Source organism: Pipistrellus kuhlii, unplaced genomic scaffold, assembly GCF_014108245.1.
Source record: "Pipistrellus kuhlii isolate mPipKuh1 unplaced genomic scaffold, mPipKuh1.p scaffold_m20_p_22, whole genome shotgun sequence".
Taxonomy (NCBI): Eukaryota; Metazoa; Chordata; class Mammalia; order Chiroptera; family Vespertilionidae; genus Pipistrellus; species Pipistrellus kuhlii.
In genome coordinates, this window is record NW_023425521.1 from 2,891,045 (window position 1) to 2,910,899 (window position 19,855).

Below are 19,855 nucleotides of genomic sequence, written 5' to 3' on the forward strand. Positions count from 1 at the left end.
AATGAAGATAAATACTGGACGACTCTTTTTCATCGGCTGTCACTTTCTCTTATACTAAAGCTGAATTACCCACCATCAGCTACTAGATGTTTAAGGAATATAGGAGTCTGCGAAAACTGCATTAACTCTTGCTTTTAAAAGGAAAATCCTTACATTTTTGTTGATTTTCATTTATTGGCTAGCTTAGTTTTAAAAATCAATTCTAGAATGACTGGCTCATCAAGAACAATTATTTTTTTAAATATATTTTTATTGGTTTTTTACAGAGAGGAAGGGAGAGAGATAGAGAGCTAGAAACGTCGATGAGAGAGAAACATCGACCAGCTGCCTCTTGCACACCCCGCACCGGGGATATACCCACAACCAATGTACATGTCCTTGACCGGAATTGAACTTGGGCCCTTCAGTCCGCTGACGGACGCTCTACCACTGAGCCAAACTCAATTATTAATTTGCCCTGACAGGCTAGAAATGGTGTTGGTGCTATACAATACAAAGAAAACAAAAGATTAAGTCCTTGCTTTCTTTGTGTTTTCATTTAACAAAAAAAAAGAAATTAAAGTTCGCATCAGATCCTTCAGTTCCTTGCTCACAATTCCCCATGGTCATTAGGTATTTCTTAGCCCAGTCACGCGAGGCACCACACCTGGCCTCAAACTGCACGCAGCTGCCAACCCGATTGTCATTCAATATATGGTATAGGTCAATTAAAATACACATGCAGACCGTCATAATTTGGGTTTTAAAAAATATGCTACTTAATTCTATTCCTTCTCAAAGAGCAACTTTAAAAAATGTTTTTTATCCAACTCACTTAATTCCCCTTAATTATATTATTCCAATAAGTCAGCCATACTGAGCTTGCATAAGGTTTTATGTTCCCTCTTTTCTTTCCTCCCCCCTTCAGTGTTTCCCTTTTCAGAAAATGGCTGTGTTTAAAGTTTTCCTCCCGTGTATGTTAATCAGTCCTTTTCAAATGATAAAAGCATCCTTACAGCAGTTAACAACCGTTATCTCAGGGACCACACTTTAAAAAATGTTGCTGTAGTGGACGATAAGTCACAAACATTCTAACACGGATGGAGCAACTCTCAAGGCACATCAGAATATACAAATACGGAACCTCCACAAGGAAGAAACAGTATATTGTTAGAGGCTCCTGACTCCTTCTGGATTAGTAAATAAGGAAGAGAAAATCCAGAGGGCATTGTGCCCAGGAAATAAATGTAAATTATATGAACAACAACATGAGGACCAGAAACATCAGAGCTTTGTAACTATACTAAGATATACACCAGTGCGGGAGGACAGCTGATCAATATTTCTCTCTCATCAACGTTGCTGTCTCCCTCTCCCTTCCTCTCTGTAAAATATCAATAAAATATATATTTTTTAAAAATCAACAGGGGTGCTTATTGAAAATTATCTTTGCCCATCCCAGGCCCAGATACTGAATTCACAAAAGTGGACGGAGGCCCCATAGTTGGGATTTTTAATAAGTATCCTCCTCTCCCAAGTGATTCTGATGCAGACGGGCCTTGGACCATGAGTTGAGAGACAGGTCATAGGTATGTGTCCTAAGCACTGTTCCCAGTAAAACCAAGTTTTTGTTGAAACACCGCTGAACTGTAGTCTCACTGAGCATGTCTTAGACATGAGTCCCCACACCCACAAGAACCGCCATGAACATAACAATTGAACTGAATTTATTTTGCCAGTTGGACCGTTATTTTCTTCAAGCGTCCAGAGACCGCTATCCTAACTGCTTTTAAGGATTTTGGCTGTCACCCACAGTGGTGCGATACTGATACGTTTCCACACCTGGGATGCAGTACGAGGGGCTTAATGGGATTTTTATGCCTGTGAAAATAAAAGTTCACGTGAAGCAACAGAATAGTAAAATGAAACAAAGGAGAAAAACTCCCCAAAGACAGGGGTTGGAAGTAGAGGCTTCTGACTTCCTGATGAGGCAGTTTTGCCCAGAAATTCAAACCATGGGATGCTGTATAGCTCATATGTCTTGAGAGGACCCAAATGCCAACTTATCACCGCAGCATCAGCCAATGCAGGCTTACTGTACCATTTGGAAGCACAAACCTGCTGTATAAAATGGCCTCTCCTGGGAGACAAAGCCTGTCGCCATGGTGGAAATCATTCCATCTTGGGGCTGAGAGGACCAGGCAGGCCCTTTAATCTTTAACGAGCCACTTTCATGTTCAGATACGGAGCTGGCACTGTGTGAGGTCCAACCCGCTCCACAGCACTTTGCTGCAGAACAACCCGGAGCTGGTGAGGGCACACAGGCCAAGCCTGTCCGCGCCGGTGCCGTTACCAGAATCTGTTCTGTGATGTAATTGTAGGCACTTTACTATCCACTGTGGTATAATACTTCAGAGTTCAGAAAGGTATCCAATATCAAGGGGATAGCAACTGCCTACCTCAGGTGCAATGAAATACTGGGCTCCTAATGTCTGGAACTGAAAGCACAGCAAGCTTGCAGGAAAAGGAAAAATCCAAAGCTGCCAGGACAGTCTGAGGACCTGAGGGCAACACTGGAGAAAGGAAGTCAGCAGCGTGGCCACTCCGCTATCTTGGCCAGCGCACTTTCGACACCTGACAACAGAAATCTAGGCACCACTGGATGGGTGTAATTTCTATACGGAGCTGCTGATTCAGAAAAAGGGCAGGGAAAAGGCCCTTGTCATCAAACTCCTTCACCTAAACAGCTTCATAATGAAATGGCTAGTAAGCTCCAGACCTATTCCCAGTAACCACCCTCTCAGAACAAAGATTCTAAAATTCCACTTCGAAGACTCCCTGAATCCTTTACTGTATACCTCTGGATTCTTCTCCTCCCCAAATACATACATACAGACACACACACACACATATTCTTTCTCTCTTTCTTCCTCCCTCTCTCTCTCTCTCTCTCTCTCTCTCTCTCCTTTCATTTTCTCCCTCTCCAATCCCTCACTCCATACTCATGCTCTGCCTTCAATCAGTCAAATTTCCTAAATTATCATCCACACGATTAAGTTACCTTCATTCAGGTCCTCAAGTCTAGGAGGCCTTTGTTGACATGTGTTTCATCTTGACAGGTGATGCCTCGCCAAGCAGATAAGATTACCTGTTCATCTACAGTTAGTCTTCAAACTGACTTCTGAAGGCTATGGAAATAAAAGGATAAGACTGCGCAGCTTGAATGTCCCATCAAGGTAATCAAAGTAATGGAAGAGGGAGAGAAGACAGATTTCAAAATAAAGACTGAACTGTGCTTCAGCAGCACTTAAGAAAACACCATCTGACTGAGCTACTGAGGAGCGGACAAATACCCAAAGGACTGTACATTCTCTAAAGATTACTGTGCTCACAGTTCTGGCTTCCCTCAAGGTTCTGCAAGAGATCACATCATAAAATCAGATGTGTTATTTTAAAAATGGACAGATATATACTAACATCCTTATTTCAACCCAAACCCCTGAAACAGGAATAAAATCTGTTTTGTTTAGGTCTTTCAAAGGTTTCTCTCATCCCTTTTATAAGAAAAGAAAAAGAAAGAAAAAAAAAAAAAGTTAGAGAAAGGAACCCAAAGCTCTGTCTCAGGCATTAAGTGCTTTAAAAAAAAAAAAAAAAAAAAAAAAAAAAACAGGGAAAAATGTCTATTATACATTATAATGTATAATTATAAGTGGGGAAAAAAAGGCACTATAAAACAGCAGCTGGGGAACACACACACACACACACACACACACAAATATATACACAGGATAGATACACATATAAGGATGGACAAAAGCAGGTTTACAGTTGTGAGTGCATGAAACAGAGTTTATTCTTCTATTATTATCTATTAAACTGTAAACCTACTTTTGCCTGCCCCACATATACAGAGAGAAAAAGATACAAAACACATATAGTTAAAATGTCTAAAATCATTTAATAGTCATTTCCAGTAGGAATGGGAGTTTGCCTTCTGCTTTATATATATAATTCTATGCTATTTTAGTTTGTTTTGTGTGGGGTGTTGTTGTTTTTTTTTTTTTTTAATATATTTTGGTTGATTTCAGAGAGGGAGGAAGAGGGAGAGAAAGATAAAAACATCAATGATGAGAATCATCCATCGGCTGCCTCCTGCACGCCCCTTATTGGGGATCGAGCCAACAACCGGGCTTGTGCCCTTGACCGGAATCAAACCCAGGACACTTCAGTCCGCAAGCTGACGCTTATCCACTGAGCCAAACCAGCTAGGGCTACTTTAGTATTTTAAAATGAGTAGTTCAAGCTAATTAGTATTACCAGAAAGGAAGAACCTAGGATCACTTTACAAATAATAAGAAAAAGAACAATTTTATCAAGTTCTGAGGGCCATTCTGAGCCATATATTAGTATACTTAAGGCTATATTCAATGAGGCACATTTATAAAGAATAAAGCAAAAATCCATAGTTTGGGGATAGCATCGTTTGTTCACCATGGCTGGGAGCACTGTGCTAGAAGCAGGGCTGTGCTGGTTACTGTCAGATAAAGGAAGAGAGTCTCATGCTCACAGTTCTTGCTTTTCTCTAAGTCCAGTCTTACTTAGTCTTCCCTTAAGGAAACCATAGCAAGGAAATTAAAAATGCAAGGCAACAGACCACTGAGCACTGTACAGAGGCAGAGCCACATGGAGAGATAACAACCCTCAACTCAAAAACCTTTGCTTTTTGTCAGTCAGATCAGTTTTACTAAGTAACCCGATTACCTTTAAAACCAGATATGCTGCCTGTTAGAAAAACTTAAAAAAAAAAATGGTGACAATATCAACTGCTGGCAAAGATGCAAAGAAACTGGATCTCATACATTGCTGGTGGGACTGTAAAATGGTATAGCCACCTCTAGAAAATAATTTGGCAGTTTCTTTAAAAACTTAATCCACTAGATGCAGCAATTGCATTGCTGGGCACTTAACCCAGAGAAATTAAAACTGGTATCCACACAAAGTCCATAACCACTTTATCTGTAATAGCCAAAAACCGGAAACACCAGAATGCCCTTCTATAGATAAATGGTTAAACTGTGGTACATCCATACCATGGAAGGATAAGCAAATAAAGAGGAATGAATTATTGCTACCTTCGACTACTTGATGGAAGTACTAAATGAGAAAATGCCCATTTCAGAAAGTCACATACTATTATGATTCCATTCCCATAAATTTCAGAAATGACAAAATTATAGACAGAGGGACCGGTTTGGCTCAATGGATAGAGCGTCGGCTTGGGGACTGAAGGGCCCCGGGTTCGATTCTGGTCAAGGACATGTACCTTGGTTGCGGGCATATCCCCAGTAGGGGGTGTGCAAGAGGCAGCTGATCGATGACTCTCTTATTGATGTTTCTAACTCTCTATCTCTCTCCCTTCCTCTCTGTACAAAAATCAATAAAATATATATTTTTTTAAAAATTTATAGACAGAGATCAGATTACTGGTGGCCAAGAATTAAGGATGATGGGGGGAGGGGTGATTGTAAAATGCAATTATTATTATTCGTTCAACTGTCCAACCACTATGGAGTACTAAGGAAGTGTGAAAACTTTGTAAAGCAAAGCACATTTCATATTATTTGGCAGTGCCTCCTACGAAAAAAAAAAGTCTTTAAACATAGATCAGGTAGTGGTCCAACCACCTGAAATACATTTCAGGCATTATTTGTGCCCTATCCCTCCAGGTTTTTGTTTTTTTTGTTTGTTTGTTTGTTTGTTTTTTATTGAGCAGAAGCTAGAGTAAAATTTAAAATATGTAGTGGAATTTTTAGTGTTAGAGCAAAACCTCCATTTAGAAAACTTGAACTCTTACCAAAATAAAATATAAAAGTATTTTTTTAAAATATTCACCATTGCTCTAACTGGTTTGGCTCAGTGGATAAAGCATCGGCCTGCCGACTGAAGGGTCCCAGGTTCGATTCCGGTCAAGGGCATGAACCTTGGTTGTGGGCACATCCCCAGAAGGGGGTGTGCAGGAGGCAGCTGATCGATGTTTCTAACTCTCTATCCCTCTCCCTTCCTCTCTGTAAAAAAAATCAATGAAATATTTTTAAAAATATTCACCTAATAGCTCCTCAATTTTGTGCATGAACATTTAATGTGTGATAAATGTAGTAAAATATCAAATTCTCTGATAGAAGGTCAGATTAAGTAGCTGCTATTTCTTCAAGAAAAAGTCATATTCTTTTAAGTATATACAGTAATTTAAACTAATCTGACAAATTGGTTCATGGTTGGATTTTAGCATAAGCTCTTAGGATTGACACTTTAATGAACAGAGAACAATAAATCTGAAATAATCAAACCAATTATTCATATGCTACTGGTTTCTTTGCAATATTTTAAGTACTTCATTTGTGGAGAATATTTTTTCTATATAATCTATCATTTTGTGGCAAGTTAAGCTAGTGAACAAATTTTAAGCCAAATAAAGGAATCTAATTTTTAAAATTTTTAAACAATAATCATTTTTAATATTGCCTTAGAACATAGATGCCAATATTGTCTACAGAAATAATAGCACTTGGTATAACTTAATATTTTTATATTAATTATAGCATCCCTTCAGGTATTTTTATCTGAGCCGCCCTCGAGCCATGAATGAAATCAGAAGGCAGGAAAAGTAACCCATGCTGAATGAACTCACTGCAATTTGAGCTCAGCATTCAGTCAAAAAAGTATCCGCTTGAAATCAAAAGCATCTAAAAACTGCACCAATTAGACAATAAATTGTGAAAGCTCTGGTTACCAGGTAGGGCACCTCCCAGGTGACAGGCTTCTTACTGCAAATAGTTTTGCTTCTGACTCCAAAGTCTCAGTAGCTGTCTTCACAATGTGAGGTCAGTGGAAAAAATTTAAATGATACTTCCCCTGTGATTCTCTAACCCAGTCCTCACAGGGCCTCACACATACTGAAAGCAGGATACGTGTTCAAAGTTACTTTCTATACTTACTGATCAGGGCTTTTCACTAAAAGCAGTCTATCACCATTTATTTCACCATCACTCACAACAGGAGGCATCATGGGATGCCAACATCTTTATATCTTATGTAGAAGCCAATTTATTGAGAAGGCCTATTGACAAACAGGAAAGGAAAGAGGGAGGGAGGGAACAAAAACTACCAATAGCCGAAACCGGTTTGGCTCAGTTATAGCGTCGGTCTGCGGACTGAAAGATCCCAGGTTCGATTCCAGTCAAGGGCATGTACATTGGTTGCGGGCACATCCCCGCTAGGGGCTGTGCAAGAGGCAGCTGGTCGATGTTTCTTTCTCATCAACGTTTCTAGCTCTCTATCTCTCTCCCTTTCTCTCTGTAAAAAAATCAATAAAATATATATTAAAAATAAAAAATAAAAATAAAAAACTACCAATAAATTCTCCTCTAACCCAATGCTGTTTAGCCAAATGTGCTTTTAGGAATAAACTATTGATTGAAAACAATCCTTCAGTACAAATAGAACTAAAACTAGTAAAACAAGTAACAAGTATTGCTAATATCTTTAAATCACATTCCAAACAAGGAGTCCATTTATAAAAGGATAATTTTAAACTCACATTATATGAAATGGAACCTATTTCTTTTCTTTTTCTTTTTTTAATATATTGTATTTATTTATTTTTATAGAGGAAGGGAGAGGGACAGAGAGCTAGAAGCATCGACCAGACACCTCCTGCACACCCCCCACTGGGATGTGCCCGCAACCAAGGCACATGCCCTTGACAGGAATCAAACCTGGGACCCTTCAGTCTGCAGGCCGACACTCTATCCACTGAGCCAAACTAGTTTCGGCTTCTTTTCTTTTTTAAAAAAAAATATTTTTATTGACTTTAGAAAGAGAGGAGGGGAGAGGGAGAAAGAAGGGGACAGGGGAGAGAGGAAAAGGGGGTGGGAGAGGGAGAGAGAGAACATGGACTGGCTGCCTCCTGCACACCCCCTACTGGGGCTGGAGCCTGCAACCTCACCATGTGTCCTGATGTCTGCAGAGGTGCTGCATCAGATCCCAGCTTCATTCCCAGACACTGATTATGTAGGTCTAGGCTAGGAACCAGGAATCTATCTTTTTTAAAAATACATTTTTATTGCTGAACTGGTTTGGCTCAGTGGATAGAGTGTTGGTCTGTGGACTGAAAAGTCCCAGGTTCGATTCCGGTCAAGGACATGTACCTTGGTTGTGGGCACATCCCCAGTAGAGGGTGTGCGAGAGGCAGCTGATTGATGTTTCTCTCTCATCGATGTTTCTAGCTTTCTATCCCTCTCTCTTCCTCTCTGTAAAAACTCAATAAAATATATTAATATATATATTTTGTTGTTGTTGTTGATTTCAGAGAGAGAGAGAAACATCAATGATGAGAAAGAATCATTGATCAGATGCTTCCTGCATGCCCCCCACTGGGGAGGGAGCCCACAACCTGGACATGTGCCCTTTACTGGACTTGAACCCAGGACCCTTCAGTCCAAAGGTTGACGCTCTATCCACTGAGCCAGGAGATTCCTATACCCACTAAAATGTGACATCTATTTCAGTAATATGTAATCTTATTTATGCCTTTATGAATAAAGGTCACAAGTTGTATGTAATCCTTGATAAAGAAATTATTTTAAGTAAAAAATATTTTAAATAAGTATATTAAAACACATATATTAATATGCTTTTATAAATTTGTAATATATTATAACAAATTTCAAGTTTTCCCCATTTTAAAAATACGGTTTGGTTGGGAAGATCAAATGTACATATTAAATTACACATAAACATTTAACTACATGCTCTGGCATCAAAAACTGCTTTCCTGACATGATATTCAGAACTCTTAAATTTTGTTCCAATCCCTCCTAAGCAAAACTCATGGCTTATTTTTATAATGTTTGCTGTTTCTAAAAAGATGAGACGAGACAAAGTTGTCATTTGCAAGTGTTTCCTCAAATAACAGAGCAGGTGTGGCTAGCCTGTATCTCAAACAAAAAACAAATTAGATATAATTGTAATGTAATTTTTTTAAAAGTATGTCTTTATTGATTTTTAGGGAGAGAGATAGAAACATCAGTGAGAGAGGAACATCATCGATCAGCTGCCTCGTGCTTGCCTTGTCCTTGGGACTGAGCCCACAGCCCAGGCACATGCCCAGACAAGGAACTGAACCAGCAACCTCTTGGTTCCTGGGTTGATGCTCAACCACTGAGCCACACCAGCCGGACTAATATTTGTTTGGTTGTACATGAGACATGTTGATGTGCTGTATAAATTTTTTTAAATAAGTGAAATTTAGGAATCTGATGACCATCTAGAGGTGAAGCTGCAGGTCTATCATATTTGTGTCCCCTCTTAATCAGCTGATTCACTGTCACTATTCAAGCTACTGGTCTGCAACTTTGTCAATAGTCAGAGCTGAGAACACAGAACTAGATCAGTGGGCGCTGGCATGATGATTCAGCGTCACCTGGAGAGCTGGGTCCAACCATATGGTGAAGGGGGTGGAGTGCCTGTTTGACAAGTTCCCTGGAAATATCATGGCCTGCCCCTCCCCACCTGCTCTGTAGCAAACACTGGCTAGAGTAAACTTCAGCTTTGACACAGAATGATTATGCAAACTCTTCCATCAATATATGGTCAAATTGTTAGGGGCAAGAGGGAAAAATAGTATAGTGGAGAATAGCTATAGTTATAAAAAATATTAATCACTCTCTGTTAATCGTGATTGTTTTATTCTGATGAAAGAAAGCACATTCTAACCTGGCTGAGAGTTGTATGCCTCCAGACCTGGATGCGGCCCATTCTCCTCATCTGAGAGCTGGTTGTGGACACCAGAGGCCCCAGCTCTTTGCAAACCCCAGCCCACATTGCCTGTAATCTGTAACCATTATACCCGTTCTTATTCCTCCTGCCAACCTCTCCATGTCATATTTGTCCTCCGATCCCTTCTAAGCAGCTGGTTTCTGGAGGGGCGCAGAGCAGATTTCGTGGATGACCTGATGCTTTCCCATCCCACCTGCATTACTGGAATAAATGCTCATGAGTCAACCCTTTCTCTGCTTAACAGGCTCCAGTCGTGACAGGCAGCCCAGACCAATTTGTTGTCCGGTTTCAAAATGACCACGAATGGTACCTGAATCCAGTCATGCCCAGAAGGTAGGAAATGCAGAATTAAGAATTTTCCACTGTGGACTGGTCAAGTCCTAGTCCCTTGGTTATTTCTTCCCACCCTGTGCCCCTTGCATGAAATCTTAGTCCCCATTCCTCTCCATCTCCAGAAAATCCAAATTGCCCAATGATTGCTAATGAACTTCAGTAGACCCACTCCTGCGAAAGCCCTAGAAAACAGTCTGCCCTCGTTCTCCAAATTAGAATGCTCCTTTTGCCCAGCATTTTCAAATAAAGGCTATGCTCTAGTGAATCTTCCTCCACGCCATGTAAAACAATAACTTAGCCTGGTCACGAAGGGTATAATTAATTGGCTATCGGCCCATTCACTCCAGGCCTAGGAAAAGGTTGGGAGTCAACAGAGGAGGCTTGGTTATTTCTCAAGCAGACACCTTAATCATTATGAAAATAATAAAAATAACTTAAAAAAAAAAAAGGTTAGATTTGAAGAAAATGCTGGAGGGACCACACAATTTCCTCTATAATTTAGGATAAAAAATATTGATTCCCTGTGCCATAAGTCTGTGCGATCAGGACTAAGACTGGAAAGATTTTCCAAAGCAAATGAAGAGAGAAATAAGCAGGAAAATGGCTTTGGTGAGGGCATTCCATTTACTTAAGAAAAGCCTTTTTTTCCCTTTTCTTTCTTTCTTTTTCTTTCAGTTAACATAATCCAGCAGTTACAAATAAACAATGGTGCTGATTACTAACAAATTACATTTAACTACTCAGAGGCTAGCAGAGCCTCTGCTTAGCCAAACCTCCTCCTATAAATTTCGGGATGACTAGGCAGAGGATCAAGGCAGTTAAAGGGTTTCAGCAAATCATTCTGGCTCCAAACAGTTCAAATGGGGCTGGGCTTCCCCTACCCTTAGAACCGGCCTGGTGGAAACAAAGGGCGTCCCAGGGAGCCTGGCCACTCCACAGGCAAGCGATAATGAAACCACATTGTTAATGCAATTCTAGAAAAGAAAACGCATGTGCATCTTAAACTAGGAGATGTATGCGAACCCGTAGCACTGGGAAGGAGCAAATTTTAAAAAGTCAAGTAACTCCTGCTTAATGAAAAATTTTAAGTTCAAATTCAGCACACAGAGTTGTAGCCACTGAGAGCAAGGTTTCACTGTTTCTTTTGTATTAGAGGACAAGGAGAAATTACCAGACCAAGGTCACTTTTCATTGGGGGGGGGGGGGGTTGTGAGGGGGAGGGTAGAGGGGCGGGTAAGGTTAGCAACCTCAACAGATAAAAATCTGTGTAGGTCCTAACTCCAAGAACTCGGCAGCCTGGTGAGAATCTCTCCACAATCCTGTAGGGAATTACCGTGTGGATTCTTTTTTAAATGTAAAGTCTCCTTGAGAACAACTTCTGTTTCCTGAAGACTGGAGCCTATGATCCCGTGAAAGGAATCACAGAAAAATTGTGAAGTGATTTGCCAGGCATCACAGCCTTTCCCATCAGGTCTGCAAACACTATGATCTAAAAAGAAGAGAGCAGTGAATTGGGGAGAGAATTAAATAATACACCTTATCTGAGAAAACCACTCCGTTCCCTAGTCTTTGCAAAAGTTCACATGCTCCTGTAACTGTAATATACTTAGGGGTTCCCAAAAATTACACACATTTCCTCAAGAGCTGTAGAAAACAATATAATCACAGGGTAAAGGCCAAATACTGTCTCTTTTGAATGCTTAAATAGCCAATTATGTATCTTAATACATTCATTTTATAGAGAGAAAGAGACTATTACAGTAAAGTTGAATAAGACATCTTTAAAAATGTACCCTGGGGCCTACATACATTCAAAAGACAGTAAGATCACCCTCAAAAAAGCAGTTTTATGCAACGTCTAGTATTTTAATTTCCCAGCTGCCAACAAAAATATATAAGGAGCAGAAATTAAACTAATTATGTCAGCAGCGCAGTGAACAAAACTTTAATTGTATTACACACTCGTTAGACATTTGTGGAATACAACAAAGGCCCTTAAGGGCAGAACTTCTTTAGAATATAAATGATTCCCAGTCAACACGACAGAAAATAGTCTGTTTGGGCAATAAAATTCATGGTTGGGATGTAAAAATTCAACCAACATCATAATTCAATATACAAAATGTACAGTGTAGGAAACAAATCTTTAGAATGGGTTTTAAGTCACTCTGTGATTTACATATGCTGTATCCTTAATAGGTCCTTCACACCAGGACTGTACTAATCAGCTTTTTTAACATTCTGCCCACAAAAAAGCCTATTCATCTGGCTGGGAGACAGGTGTTAGCAACCGGCTACCTCTCAGCCTGCGTTCCAGGGGCCTGCCTTCAATAATGGAAGGCCAATTTGAAAGAGGGAAAGGAAAGGGAAAAGGAAACAAAAGAGACCAAAGGGGAGAAAAAGAGAGATGAAGAAAGAAATGGATGTCAGGTGCTACCTAATGGGGACACCCTCAAAGCCTCCTGGCCTAAACTGAGCTATGTAAAGCAGGATGTGGATAGTGTTAAGTTATTCCTGCAGACAATAACTCTGGATATAAGCCTACATTCCACACCTAAAAAAAAAATTCTTACCCACAATCTCTAGTTCTTAATGTGAGGTCTGATCAAATAATTGAATCGATACCTCTCCCCTGGGAACTGACCTTTAGGCCACTTCACAATGGACATTCCACTTGCTTAGATCACATTCCACCTGCTAAGACCATTATCTCTCCGCTCTGGAGTTCCCCAGAATCCGGCCCTGCACAGAGAATTCTCCGCCAGAAAAAGCCTGCCTAGTCTTTTAAAAACCTCTGACTCTCAGTCTTTGGGAGCTGGTGCCATTTGGGGGCTCAGCCCATCTGGGTTTCCGGATGACCCAATAAATTCGTCATCCCTCATCCCTCTGGCCTCATGTGTTCCTCCTTCGGCGACCCTAACATTTAACTTTATTCCTCATTCTTTCACACATCTAAAAAAGCCGAATGAAAGACAAATACCACTAATACCATATGGTTTCACTTGAATGTTGGATCTAAAGAACAAAATAAACAAAATTGAAACAGGCTCAAATATAGAGAACAGACTGATGGTTGTCAGAGGGGAGGGGAGTTGAAGGACTGGGTGAAAAAGGTGAAGCCCAAGCCGGTGTGGCTCAGCTGGTTGGAGATCATCCTGAAATTGTGAAAGGTCTCAGGTTTGATCCCAGCCTCCCACCTGTGGGGCAATCAATCAATGTCTCTCTCTCATCTCTCTCTCTCTCTCTCTCTCTCTCTCTCTCTCTCTCTCTCTCTCACACACACACACACACACACACACACACACACACACACATCAATCTATCTATCTATCTATCTATCTATCTATCTATCTCTCTCTCTCCAAAAATCAATGAACATGTCTTTGGTGAGTATATAAAACAAAAAGGTGAAGGGATTCAGAAGTACAAATCGGTAGTTACAAAACAGTCATGGGGGTGTCAAGCACAGCATAGGGGATACAGTTAATAATCTATGTCTATATACATAAAAGCCTAAGGGACTACACGACTGAACAACCCATGACGAGCACTGACCACCAGGGGGCAGACACTAATGCAGGAGCTGCCCCCTAGTGGTCAGTGCACTCCCACAGCCCGAGGACCACTCAGCTGACCCACCCATCCCTGTGGCCCTCCAGCCCAGGGGCAGCCACTCACTCCTTCGGTAGTCCTGCAGGCCCAATCTCCGGAGAATGGGCCAGGCACCGACGGACCAGCGAATCTGGCATGATCCCAACAGCGCAGATTCCCCTCCCTAGACGCTCCATAAGAAAGAAACAATATAAAACCGGCTACCAGGTGGCTCCCGAAAACCAGCACTAATGTTAGTGAGACAGACCGGATCGCAGGTGGGCAAGGGCCTCCCAGCAGGCCAATTACTGTACATCCTGGTCCTCCACCCACCTGTACACGAATTTGTGCACCAGGCCTCTAGTATTGTAATAATTACGTATGGGGCCAGATGGGTACTGGAAATATCAAAGGGGGGGGGGGGCGGAGAACACTCTGTAAAGTATATGACTGCCTAAAACATATGGAGTATGCCTGAAACTAACACAAAATAATACTGAATGTACATTGTAATTGAAAAGGCTTTTTAAATTTAAAAAAAAAAAAAAAAAAAAAAGCTGACTGAGTAGATATTCCTTGAGATATAGAGAAGGCTAGATTTAAGAAGTAGACATCCAGGCGTCTTCAAACTGCGGCCTGCAGAGGAGTCTGATCCGGCCCGCCAGGTTTTTTGGGCAGTGAGTGCAGCCAAGGTGTTACAGTAGGAATTAGTAGTTCATATAGCCCGGCCCTCCAGCTCTCTGAGGGACCGTGATCTGGCCCCCACTTTAAAAAGTTTGAGGACCCCTGAAGCCTACAGAATAAAAACCTTACGAGAAAGTAGGAGAAAAGAACACTCACTGGCTTGCCTACAACGTACACAGACAATATTTACCTCTTTTAATCCATGTAACAATCCTATCAGGCATTTTTTTCCCCACCGCACAGGTGAAGAGAAAGTGAAGCTCACAGAGGTTAAAAACACGTACGTCTAAAGGAGCTTAGCCAGGAGATGGAGGAGCTGGGATTCAAACCACAATTGTCTATTTCCTACATTGTTTGTTTAGCTTTTCCCAAGTTTAATTCCCTAACATATTTACCGTATTTTTCGGACCATAAGACGCTCCGGACCATAAGACGCACCAGTTTTTAGAGAAGGGAAATGAAAAAAGATTCTGAAACAAATAGTGTCCTAAAATATTTTATGTGCATTAAAACCCAACCTCACAGTCATAAACACATGTAATCAACCCTGTAAAGTAAACAGCAGCATTTAGAACCATTTTAGAGCCGCGCAAGCACACAGAGACCACACAGAGCCGGGCAAGTAAAAAAACTTTTTTTTAAAAGTATATGTGTAGGCTATATTTGGACCATAAGACGCAGGGACTTTTTCCCCCCACTTCTGGGGGGGGAAAAAGTGCGTCTTATGGTCCGAAAAATACGGTAGCTCCCCGATTCTGTTTTATCTCAGATGGCTCTGTATTTCAACAATTGTTCTTCTTCCAATGAACTCAGCAAAGTACTTGTGACTGCGTTTTTACTGTCTACTACGCATCTTGTTATTTTCAATAAGCGCTGCAGCTACATAGAAGTGAAGCATCTGGCAAGTTGGCTTTATTTAAAAACCCTACATACAGAGAATTCCCAGGCCTCTCTCCTCTCCAGCACTGACCATAACCAGATTGACTAGTTTTCAGACTTCCAGCTGTTTCCACATTATCATTCATTTGTCAACTCAGGAAATACAGGAAGCCACTTTCACCAACCCTCTCTCGTGACTCCCACTACATAATGCAGCCGAGAGGGCCTCTCAGGAAAGCAATTTACATAAAAGTTATAAAAGCTCCTTTTTATCTGTCAGGACTAGGAAATGGGCTATTCTAGCAAATCAAACATCCTGAAAAACATGATGCTTTTAAAGGGACTACCAATTTATAAAGAATTTCAAAGCAATACAACAGTGGCTCCCAAACCTGCTACGAGTCAGCATCACCTGCGGAGCTTTTGGGAATGATGCCAGAGTTTTTATAATGTAGATCACTTACTTACTCCCTCAATCAAACTCCCCAGGAGGTGGGACTAGAAAACCTGTACTTTTAAGGGACCCCTCAGTGACTCAGCTGCAAAGGGCTAGGTACCACGGAATCTTTCAAAGCACTGGCTCTTGAAAATCCCTTGCAATAAAACATGCTAAAAACGCTAAGGCTGCACTGAATACAATGTGACCTTTTTGATGATTCAGGAGACGGCACGCTCTCCAGTTCATCACTATACTGGCAAAACCAGAAAGAAAGGAGAAGATTTTATCTTGGTGGAAGGAAAGCTGGAAAAGACTACTTTTGTTTTTCTATGAGATTCAAAGAGCTGGTTTTCCCTGAAGGAAATGTAGATTTTGTGCTTGCTTTGAAAAAGGAAAATGTTTCAAAATGTACAGAACTCTCTTAACCAACTGCTGAGCTCCAATTTAGAATGTTAACAGGCCCAACGGCATCAAAAATGGGGAATATTCAACCTGAATAAGAGAAAGCAGAGGAACTTCTAGACAGTCTTAAGGAAGAGAAAAGAGGACAATGAGTTTAAACTAAGAATGGCATTAGAGGATTAGTTAGAACCGCTGTCCTGACCGTGGCAACTGATAAAACCTGGAACCGGGAGAAGTGAGGTCTTGATCCCAGGAGGCTGAAGATTCCTACCTATACGTGGGATGGCTTTCACGTGAGCTCAACAGGATTTCCTATTAAGAGCCCAACTGGTTTTAGGATTTTAAAACTCCATGAATAAAAAAGTCAAAACATGAAAGTGACCAGACCATGTTGCTATGGAAGAAATGGGACTCCGTGCATTTGGATAGAAAACTATTGTCCTTACAACTGCCAAACTCTTTCTTACATTAGCACAAGTAACTACTGCCAATACGCAGTAACCAAACAAAAATAATCATCAGTAACCACAACCAAATAATGATGATGATGATGATGATGAAGCAGCTCACCCCTTGAGACTACAACAGCAATTTAAAATATATATTTCCATTAAATTCTAAATTGTTTCTTAGCTCTTTATTGCAGGGGTTTTGAAATTCCAAGGGCAGAGTTTAAATCTTTCTTCCCAAAACAAGCACCATGGCTAGCACAAGTTTGATGTCTCTAATTGTTATGCCCAGACTGCCCCGCCCTGCCCTCTCATAATCTTCCAGTAAAATATTAGCAACAGCCCAGCCAGCATGACTCAATGATTGAGCACTGACCTATGAACCAAGAGGTCACCATTCAATTCCGGTCAGGGCTCATGGGTTGTGGGCTTGATTCCCAGTAGGGAGTGTGCAGGAGGCAGCTGATCAATGATTCTCATCATTGATGTTTCTATCTCTATCCTTCCCTCTCCTTTCCTCTCTAAAATCAATAAAAATATATTTTTAAATATTATATAATAAATAGCAGTAGTAGTAAAGGTTCTATTATAAGGATTTTAAAAAAAGTCAAGTTGGAATGAGTCCCCCTAACACACATCAGGTGTAAGTGCTTTCAAAAAGTCCTAGGCACCACTCTCTTATAGACGGGTGTGGCTGTATTAAACTCCACAATAAACATGTAATTAGGGGGAAATTGTCCTTTTCTGTTATTGTTGCTATTTTTGTCTTCTTAAATGCTGGTAACTGAAAATGCCTTTTCCACTGCTATTTTAAAGCTCTTAAAATGATATTCCTATTAGATGGTGTGCTAAGCAGAGTTATGTTAATGGACTTGGGCTGGGGAAAAGTTTGAAAACTAATTCCTAAGCATTCTGAGAAGGGCTCTCTCCTTTTGTGTGTATTACTTTAGCAACTGGTTAAATTGAGTCAACTTAGAGAGTTTACAACCCTTAACCCCAGAGCTTACAACCCTTAACAGCTGTCTACCTGATCAATATGAAAGTTTTTAGTGAACTGGTCTTCATAATTATACAGACATTGAAAAGGGGGTGTCCTAGATTACACAGGGATTTTCTTCAGGCTCAGCCAAGTTACTAGGAAGCTATTGCAATTGTCATATACAATTTCCAAACTTAACGCCGCTATAAATAAACTAATTTTTTAAACTGTATTCTAAAGCCTAAAATTATTAGAAAAGTTGACAATGTTTCAGAAACACACGGCACTATCCATTTCCTTGAATGTGAAAGAGAATGCAACCAGGAAAAAAGGATAAGTAAGTTGTCCAACCTGAAACCCCCTGAACAGGAGTATTCCCGCCAGCTGCCACCGCTACAACTCTGTATACAAACCCAGCCCAGCACCACATCCCCTCTCTACCATTCCTAGAAAAGTTGGTTCAAAAACGAACAGCCTTGACCACATTTCAGTGACTTGAACTGTCACTGGGAAAAACCACAAACTCCTCCAAAGGGTTGTTGTAGCAACAGGGGTGACCGGAAGTCTTCGCCGGCCTCCCAACCACTTGCAAAAGGGATGGAATACGGTCCTTACTGTTTTCTTAGGAAGTCACATGCACCTGGGATGTTTGCTCATCGCGTCGCTGGCCTTCTGCCAGGGTGCAAAGTGACGGTGGTGGGTAAAACCCTACTTCCAAGCTCACAACACTCCTGCCCTGGGGGGACGGGGAGAGCGTGGAGCACTCTGTTCATTACACAAGCAGAGAGTGTGTGTGTGTGTGTGTGTGTGTGTGTGTGTGTGTGTGTTTCCCCCCTAGAGCCAATGACAGGCCCACAAAAAGGAGAAAACGTGCTGTTCTCATCTCCTGCCAGCCTGAAACCAGGCTCTGAGTAGACAGATGCCTGCCTGCCCGGCTCGGTCCACCCTCCTTCCCCATCCCTGGTCCAATGTCCCCCGGTCGGCGAGCTGCAGGCAGGCCCCGCCCGAGCCCCGGGCGACCTCCCTCACACGGTCCCCCACGAGCACAGGACAACTCCCCAAACTTCTCCGCCCAAAGCCCCCCGACGCCGCCGCCCTCCCTTCCAGCAGCCCGCGGGCCTCCCCACGGCGCAGCGGGGACGGCCCCTCTCCGGAGGGGGCGCAGGCCGCCCGTCCTGACTCAGTTTACTCCGCCGTAAAGCAGCCTCTTCCCCGTCCTGCCTGCCTGTCTGTCCGTCCGTCCGTCCGTGCGGCGTTCGGGGAGCGGAGGTTCCCCGCCCCGGGGGGCCCCCCAGGGAGAGACGCGTTCCTGGAGGGACCGGTCCCGGGACAGGTGCGGGCTGCCCGGCACGAGGCTCCAGCGGTGCAGGCGCTCCCCATCCCGTGCCCCGGGGCGGGGCGGGGAGTCCCAGGCCAGACACCGCGGCCGAGCAGCGCCCGGCTCCAGCCTCCCCCCTGGACCCCATCCCGGGCCGGGCGCCCCGCGGGTCAGCGCCGCCGCCGCCGCCTCACCTGCCGCTGCCGCCGGCTCGGCCCGCACCTGGGAGGGGAGGCGTGAGGCCCGGGTCCGGGCGGCGGGCGCCTCAGGCTGGGGGGCTCCAGGCTCCGCCGCGGCCGCGTCTCCGGGGCTGAGGGGCAGCGGGGGGCAGTCGGGACATCCTCACCCGCGGCCCCAGGAAGTTGGCCCCCCCGCCCTCAGCCATCCCCGGCCGGCCGCCCGGCTGGTCCCGCCCCCGCGTGGCCCCGCCCCCTGGGGACACGCCCCTCGCGGGAGCGCGCCTCCTCCTCGCCGCCGCGCCCGAGCACCATAGAGAGGGGCGCGCGCCGCCCGGACAGCGCGGCCTCCGCGCGCGCGCGCCCCCTGGCGGAGCCCGGCTGCCGGTGCCCGAGCCGCCGCCGCAGGGCAAGGCGTGGGTTCCCTGGTGTCAGGGCGTGTGCTCTCCGCTGGACCATTGTCCGGCTTGGTGACCATGGGCGAGTCGCTTAATACCTCTTCGAACTCGTTGCATAATAAAAGTTGGAAACGCCCTGGCTGGTTTGGCTCAGTGGGTAGAGCGTCGACCTGTGGACTGAAGGGTCCCCGGTTCGATTCCGATTAAGGGCAAATGCCAGAGTTGCAGGCTCGATCCCCAGTGACATACAGGAGGCAGTCAATCCATGATTCTCTCTCATCATTGATGTTTCTATCTCTCTCCCTCTCCCTTCCTCTCTGTAATCAATAAAAATAAAATAAAATAATTTTAAAAAAAAACAGAAAAAAAGCCAATTAAAAAAAAAAAGTTG

At 43.0% G+C, this 19,855-nt stretch overlaps 1 protein-coding gene across 3 annotated transcripts in view; it reads right to left on the reverse strand.

The window, feature by feature from the left end:
* The window catches only part of RFFL (ring finger and FYVE like domain containing E3 ubiquitin protein ligase), a 66,816-nt gene extending 47,514 nt beyond the window's left edge, over nucleotides 1-19,302 (reverse strand). The window contains exon 1 of one of the 3 annotated variants that reach the window (XM_036450700.2): nucleotides 19,085-19,302. The gene's annotated coding sequence lies outside the window, so the exon portion shown is untranslated. The remainder of the gene's footprint in view (nucleotides 1-19,084) is intronic. The other 2 variants (XM_045586150.1, XM_036450697.2) reach the window with 2 other exon arrangements.
* Nucleotides 19,303-19,855: the final 553 nt, after the last annotated feature.